The following is an 8,267-nucleotide window of genomic DNA, read 5'->3' as shown; positions in this document are numbered from 1 at the left end:
AACCCATGTCATCTTGAGTGGAGCTCAGCCTCCTGTATGTTTTCCACCCAGACCACTTCTCCCCAGAGTTCTCAAGAAGATCCGGAACAACCGGGGCTCAGTCATTCTTGTGGCTGTGGACCAGGCTCAGTGAGTTTGGTATCCCAAGCTTTTGAGCATGGCCATCGATCCTTTGGTCAGACTGCCACTTAAGGAGGATCTTCTGTCGCAGCAATAGGGGAGGGCTCTCCACCTGAATCTGCCAACGCTCTGCCTTCCTGCGTGACATTGAGCCTGCAACAGTTGATAGCTTTCGCCCTTCTGCCCAAAGTCTGCAATGTTATCTTGCCAGCAACTTTCCCCTCTACTATGACTATATGCACGCCATTGGAGGAAGATTGTGGCATGGTGTGGTGCGAAATAGATTGACCCATATGACCCATAACTTCCTCCCCCCCCCCCCTCCAGCCTGCCCGCCATCGGAAAGAATAAAAACAACCTCTCACCTATAGGGGATGGCTCTGGGCACTGAAGCATCTTTCTGCCATTTCAGCCTTTCTGTGGCTGCCTGATTAGCCATCCTTTTTCAAACCCCCTGTCATTAACAGATTCTTGAAAGGGTTACAACACGTTCCACCTTCCACCTCCACCCCTTCATCATGCATCAGTGGGACCTTAATTTTCTCGTGCGCTCCCTTTGAGCCTTCTACATAATTGTCCCCTTGGGCATCTTACCATTAAGGCTGCCTTTCTGGCGTTTAACTTAATACAGGATACAGTGGGCTAAATCTGTACAGTAATGTAAAAACAGATTGTAGAAGCAATTAGAATAGTTGTTCCCATATGCAATTAATTGTAACATGTAGCCTATACAGCAGCTTTGTCGGTGAGAGGGATGATGGTGGTTGGCTTAAATTTGGGTCAGACAATTGGACAAGTTGTGTGTAATCTATGGCTTTTCTCAATTTTAAGTACGATGTACATTGCCTTGGTAACTGACTAACAAGGGTTCCCAGCCAGATGACAGGAATGTATCAAAGCAAGTGAACCTATAAAAGATCCAATGCTGGACTTTATAAAATACAAAAATATGGTGTCCTAAAACCATGCCCCATCAAGTGAATCCCTCAAACTGTCATTTTAGGTAGGGTGAAATTATTACAAATTAATACGCCACTTCTCCAATCACATGTTCTTGAACAAGCAACACCCTCTAACCTAAGTCCTGACAATTAAGTCAGAAGAGAGGCTTAAAATGTATTTTAATTTCCATGCTGCGGAACATCAGAGACAGGACAACAAAGTTCAGGATTTAACTCCTCCCATGTTGTATGGGGAGAATCCTACAAAGACCTGGAATCCCCATTCCAAAGAATTGAGCCTGGCTGCTGTAGGAGTGCACACTTGAAACGAAGTACATTTGTTTTTTTATTTTATTTAAACTTCACGTGTTTTGCTGTGGAGTGAAAAATAGGTGAACACAGGTACTGAAGAATCTACCACACTTCAATCCACCCCATATCTACCAGACTCCACTCTACCAAGGAGCCAATTCTGCAGCTGGGCCTGGCACAACCAGAGTTTCTGTGGCCTCCAGCCATGCTATGCAAGACTCAAGGATTCTGCAGAGTCCTGATCCTCAACTTTTCAGATCTCTAGCTGTTTCCTGTGGCGTGCCTTTGGACTCCATAGAACAGAGATGTCCTCCACCTGGACTACCACTAATGGGCTCGCCCGTGGTGCTAGCTGGAAGCTCTGAGACACTTCTGCTGTTGGCCTCGGTGCTGATGCAACCCCCTGTGGCCCAAGCCCACACCGGTCCTGTTGACCATGCGTCCCAAAAACTAAAAAGGCAGTCCTGATTATAGTCTGTGGTGCTGATTCAACATTGGTATGACTTCGACAGACATGTCCAGATCTGTCTGAGGCGCCTATTTATGCACCCTTATTACCTCAAGACATCCAACATTCTTTACTTTACCTATTTGATAGTGCCTGATAATCACTAACCAAAGTGGTGATTGCTCAGCCTTCAGCTGAGGAAAATTGGCACAAGGACGTGCAAGAGACTAGTGGTCTGAGGACCTCCCTGAGATGGCCTCACTTCGCAGCCTAGCCACAGAAGAAGCTGCTTCCTACATTATGGTAATGAGACCGCCAGCTCCCTGTCATGGAGGTCAAAACAAGTATTGATTGCGTTCTAACCATGTCAGACTGCTTCTAATCACCTCTGCCTTTTTCTAAGACTGTCCGATACCCTCCTAGGAGCTTGGGCCAAGCCTTGCGTTGGTACCCCACTTTCCCCCTTACCACCCCCTCCCCCAAATTGGGGTTTTCACCTAATAACGGGTTCATATACTGTTCAAGGGTTACATAGAATCATTTCAAGTGTCCAGGAGGCTCCTATAGTGGGTGAGGAATCTAGGAGGGCATTGGGGGCGTGAAGGGTGGCTGGGGGTGCAGTGCAGGTGGCCCAATAATTGCATGAACAAACCTTGTGTCTGGCGGGGGTGAGAGCTTGGTGGTGGGGGGGAATGGTGAGGGGTGGGGTGGGGTGGGGTGGGGTAGAGTAGATTGGAGACCTGGGAGCTGCACTATTGGACCAGTTCGTGTCTAGGTGCGTGTTGCTGAGTGGGCATAGTTGTCAACTGCAGCATGGTTTTGGGGGAGAGAGCGCCGTGGGAGGTGCATTGTGGGTGTTGGGAGAGGGGGGCTTACATGTTAGAGGCCATAACTCTGGTTTGGAGGGGGTAAGTTGTCAACTTGGGGGAGATGGGGCACTTGCGTATATATGCCAAACCTCTTCAAAGTGTACGGCCTTGCCCTTTGCCCTCCCCCACTGCGGTGTTGGCCCATACCAGTACTCCAGCTTGGGGGATGGATTGATCACCAGTGAAGGGTGAACGCTTGTCTATGTGTAATGCAAGGCTAGCAAAGCACACACTGACTGCTATGTGCTTTTCATGTTTGAAAATGCCCAGAGTGTAGGCCTCCCAAGGACTCCTGGGAGCTTCATTACTTTGCGTGAATTGTTTCCCAATATGCTGAAAGGGTCGGACAGGACCACAGCATATGAGGTAGGTCAACTGGAAAGCTTTGGCAGGGCGGGCAGCAGGGAAGAAACAGGTCAGGTGATGTGGTGTTGGGTAGGCTGTGTTTAGGACGGTGAATTGAATACTTTTAAACCAGGTATTGCAGGAGACTGGAGATATAAGGGCCCTGTCCCATTCAGTGGCTTGGAGTGCCCACCCAAGATCTGTTTCCCTTTCCCATTTGTCTTTAAGTGACTTTAGCAAGGGACCCTGTGTTACCATATTGCTCTATAAAGTCATGTAACAAGACGGTGTCCCATTACCATAGCTAGTAGGGACTGTGTGGCAGAGTGAGTGAGTTAGAGGCTCACTATCCACTATGGACCACTGGGTGCGGACGTGTACTGCATCTGGTGGAACAGTAAGTACTGACCCCTGAGGAGAGCAGAGTTGTCAGTTAAACAGTGTATGGTAAGAGGTTGGCCATCTGGGAATAAGTCGCCAATGGCCTTGCTGTGTGTGAGAGGTTTCTACCTCCCCCTTACCGGGGTGGTCTGCCCGGGGCCAGCTATTGTGTGAGCCCAAACTATACTCTGCGTGCAGCTGGGAGAGGCTACAGTGCGGCCTTGGTATGGTCTTGAGGGGGGGAGAGCGTTTGAGAGACATACAAAATGACAATCTGGAAAATTGGAGCTATACAAGCCCCTCCCCAAATTGAGTGGCAAAGCAGAGGGAGTAGTGGCGGCTAGTCCTCTGATGGGTAAAGTTATCAGCACTGGGGCTCCCAGTGTGGGTGGCCACAGCAGAGTCCACTGTCCAAAGGGAGGATGAATGGGTCACCAGCAGTCTTCAGGGGGAGGGGGATGGGGGGGGACGGAGAAGCTGGCCTGAGCCCCGCCAGACGTAAGCTGTGTGAGGTGGCCCCTTAAACTTTGTGCTGTGGAGTTCTGCTGTCGGACTGGTGGTATCGGAGGATGAAGGCAGAGTGTCGGGAAATACTGAGGGGCACAGGGGTGTAAGTGAGAATTACCACCACCCCTGCCCCCTCCCCCTTCTGCAATGTTTGGGGGGTGGTCCCTCAGACCTTGCTGCCATTTTCCTGTCAGATGGGGCGCAGAGTTCCTTCCTCCATGGCAAGTTGCTGATACTGGGTGTGGAGATGAGGGAAGTGTGCAACTATCTGCATGTATTATGAGAGAGGGGGGGCATCCCCAGCAGTCTTGGTACCAGCTGGCCTATGCGTTCATTGTGCTGAGCTTCCGCTACCCCCCCCCTCCCCAAATAAGGGTGGAGTGCAGGTCTTCCTGGGGGAAGTCATGCTTGTAGTCCTAAGGCCCACTGGGATCAAGCAGGCATAAAACCTTGATCAGTGGGAAGGCTGCTGCTGTTTCTCCTCCATAGCTGGCGCCTCCCTACTCTGGATCTGCTGGCTACGTCCTCAAGCCACTCCCCCCCCCACCGCCCCCCAAGACCTCTCCCAACTGTAGGCAGCATGGTGGAAGGCGACGATTGGCCTCTGGAAGGAATTTACAGGACCAATGTGGCCGATGGCATGAACTCTAAGAAGGAGCAACCGTCATTGGCATGCCAAGCCACGCTCCCTTGCACTGGTACCCCCGTTAACGAGGAGACTGCCAGGTGCCATCTTCCTGCTCTGGGAAACCCAGCCATTTTGTCGCTGGAACCCTTCCCTGGAGAGCTTCATGATTCAGGCCTCCATGAGTCAGACCAACCTCCCAACAATTTTCTACCACTCCCTCTGACCGGGAATCAAAGCGTGCAGAGATATTTGGAAAGTCCCTCTTCTTGCCAGTTTTGCCTTGCCTTTGATTAACACCTCATGCTTGTTGGACTCTTACATTCATGCATCCTTGGTGTACTGAAAAACCTTTGCCCTGTCCTTTTGCAGGCGTTTCAAGATGGTTGTGATGCAGCCAAGTTCATAATTCATTGTAGCTTGGACACCACTGACTTTGTTAGGCCAGCTATATATATATAGGCACCAGCTTTGTCATTTATCGCCATACATGGCTAGGATAGCTCAACGTCCAGTTCTCCCTGATCGACATGCCATTCGATGCGTCTTGCATGTTCAGGAAGAAGGTTGACTCTGCCTTTTGAGCGTTTTAAGGTGATTAGGGCTACCTCTCGCTCTCTAGGATTCTCTGCCAAGCCACACCAATTCCATTATTGCCTTTGTGGCTTTGACCATGGCATCCTTATCTGTCAGCCTGTCCCAGCCCTGCAGGTTTGCTGGAGAGGCTGAGATGCCCACCACCCCATGGCCAAGGTCAGTGTACCACTCAGACCACCCCAATCTTATCCGCCAAACCCCTTTAGCGTAGCTTAATGGATCACAGCTACCTGGTGGGAGGCAGAACCCCCAGATTCTGTCCGGGTTGGCAAGTGATCATATTAGACAGGTGGATCCTGCAGATCGTCTGCAAAGGTTAAGCTTTACCATTACGGTTAAATGTCCAAAATAAGAAAAACCTGGCCAGTTGATGTCTTTCTGAACAGTCACCTTTGCTTCATTGGTTTTCTCCCCTCCCTACGATATTCATGAGCTGGCAGCTCTATTTTAATGCTGCAAGATAGTTATTATTTTTTTTTTCTTCGTAATAACAAGCCCCTTGTTTTAGCTGAAACTTTTATCTGAACATGCATGAGCTGCGGAAGTACCTTCACCAATGAGCGCCATGCCATTCAATCATAATAACCATGAATCTTTTCTCTCCCAAAAATGTGTTGTATTCCCTGTGCTACGAGTGAGCCCCTGTCTACAAGCTGTGTGTCATGGAGCAGGGGTTCTCCTGAATCGGAAGATTCAAACTAGGGAATTGTATGGCTTGAGAGGTAAGCGTCAACCATTTGTAAGCCTCCAGAGAACACCTTTGTCCTTATAAAGGTCGCCATTTCGTCTATATCATATTACTTGATCCTGGTCCTGACAGGAGTGTTTTTTTAACAGGATCCCATTGTGATGAATCAGTCAGGAGTTTCACAAGGTGAGCTACAGTCTGTCACTTGACCCACATCACCAAATGGTGCCCCATATTACCTTAAAGTGCAATACTCTTTTGTATATATAGATGAAAACCCTGCCATGGTTCTCTGTGCATGAATCGGATTTCACAATTAGTTACTCATATGTACCTAAAACTGTGATCCCTTCCCCTTCAGGGTAGCAAACTGTCTCCAGTTATGGTAACCAGTTTTCAACCTAATCCTGAGAAACATGCAATTGACACTAGTCGTCCTTAAAATACACCAGCCCTTGCTATTAGGATCCCCCGGAAGAATATGGGGTCGAAATATATCGAAATATTATTAGACAAGGGAATTGAATGCAAAACAATGAGACTGGTTGGAGGTTCTCAGTATCATAAATTATAAGCAGCCCCATGTTAGTAAATACCCGAATCCTTGTCACTGTGAACAATGGACTGGTTTATTTACCTTACGAATTTCTTTGTGTAGATTTCTTATGATACTAGTCTTAACAAGACAATTTACTGTATATGTATTACGAGCACAATGTCTCACTTTGAATGAATTTGTAATGCACCACGGTATATTGGGGCACAGATTGTGCACTCTGAGATATATTGTTGATTATTGCGCAAAAAAGTAAAAACTTATCTAACAATTCAATTGTATGATACAGCGGATTCATTCTAACCATACAGTAGGTGATTGGAATAACGGGGAGGGATATCTTTTTTTGCCTAATTAGTTTAGTGACCCATGTCCTACTTTACATGGGTCCAACCCTATTGTTTCAGCCTTATCTTTCCTGCTGCACTTTCAACCATCAACCAAGCGACTGACGGAGGGCCATCTACATTTTTGCTACAGGAACTGCAAGCCCTTTTGACCAAATGGGCTCTTGAGAGGGAGCAGTGCCAGAAGTAGTAAATGGTTGTTCTTGCTAGTTTCTGATGCTCAAGAAGGACTGAGGTCTTCAGCCTATACAAGATCAGCACCCTCTCAATGGTTTCTTTCAGAAGGAGAAATTCAGAGTGCTCACCATGGACCAGGTCTAGTCTGCCCTCTACCCTGGAGACTGGATGGTGGCATTGGACATGCAGGATATCTATTTCCATCCTGCCGGCCCATCAGCACTACCTGCACTTCGTGGTAGGAGAAGAGGTTTCTTGGTTCACTCTACTCCCCTTTGGTCTTGAGAGCATTCATTCTGTGTCCACTAAAGGGATGGTGTTGGGGGCAGGTTAGCTCATCTTTCGAGGTCTGGGGTGCCAGTCATCCCCTACTTCAAAGGCTGGCTGTTGAGGATGTGTTGCCCCAGGCAGTAGTTGTCCACCTCCAAACTACAGTGACTCTTTTGTCTACTTCGGGGTTCAATATCAACATGCTAAACTCACCTGACCCCTTCTTAGATGCTCACCTTCATCTGAGCCATTCTGGACAGTTTGGTTTTGTGCCTCCAAACCCCCCTTCCCCCCACCCAGATCATAGCCTGAATTCCTGAGAGTTCAGGGCATTCAGACTATGATCCTGTTCTTTAAGTCTCAGTCCTGGATTTCATTGAGTTACACACTTAGACTCTTGGGGCTGATAGTCTCCTGCATCCTGCTGGCCGAGCACACCTGGTGGCATATGTGGTCTATGCAGTGGGGTGTGAAGTCCCAGTGGGCCCAACATCAAAAGGTCATGGTAACATTTCGCAAGAGACTGAAGGATCTGCAGTGGTAGATTCTGGACTACGATTCCCCATCCAGAGCTGACAGTCGTGACCGATGCATCACTTCTGGGCTGGGGCGGCCATCTAGTAGAGGTGAAGATCCGATGTCTGGTGAAGTCCCAGCTCTGCGTCAATCTTCTGGAGCTGTGGGCCAATCGTTCTGAGTTGAAAGCCTTCCTGGTGTCCCTCAAGGGGACGTTGGTACAGGTGTGCGAGGACAGCACCACCTGGTACTGTAACAAACAGGGAGTGCTGGTGGGGGTCATAGACCCTGTGCCGACAAACCTTGCGCTTTTGGAAATAGCTGGACAGCCAAAGAATCTTCCTGTTTGTGAACCACCTGGCAGGGTACTCTTGACGCAGCAGTTGGTGCCCAGGGTATCACACTTGACAGTTACACCTGGGGGTTGCACAAAGTCCCCTCTATTAATGGGGAGTGAAGAGAACACTCAATGTCAGCACTTCGCTTTAGAGTTTCAAAGACGTCTCTTACTTGGTGACATGTTCCGCCAACACCACTCCTGTTTTCAAGAAGAACAGGACCAACCAGG

Source organism: Pleurodeles waltl, chromosome 6 (genome assembly GCF_031143425.1).
Source record: "Pleurodeles waltl isolate 20211129_DDA chromosome 6, aPleWal1.hap1.20221129, whole genome shotgun sequence".
Classification (NCBI taxonomy): Eukaryota; Metazoa; Chordata; class Amphibia; order Caudata; family Salamandridae; genus Pleurodeles; species Pleurodeles waltl.
The sequence above is the reverse complement of the archived record's forward strand: the minus strand, read 5'-3'. Positions refer to the sequence as shown.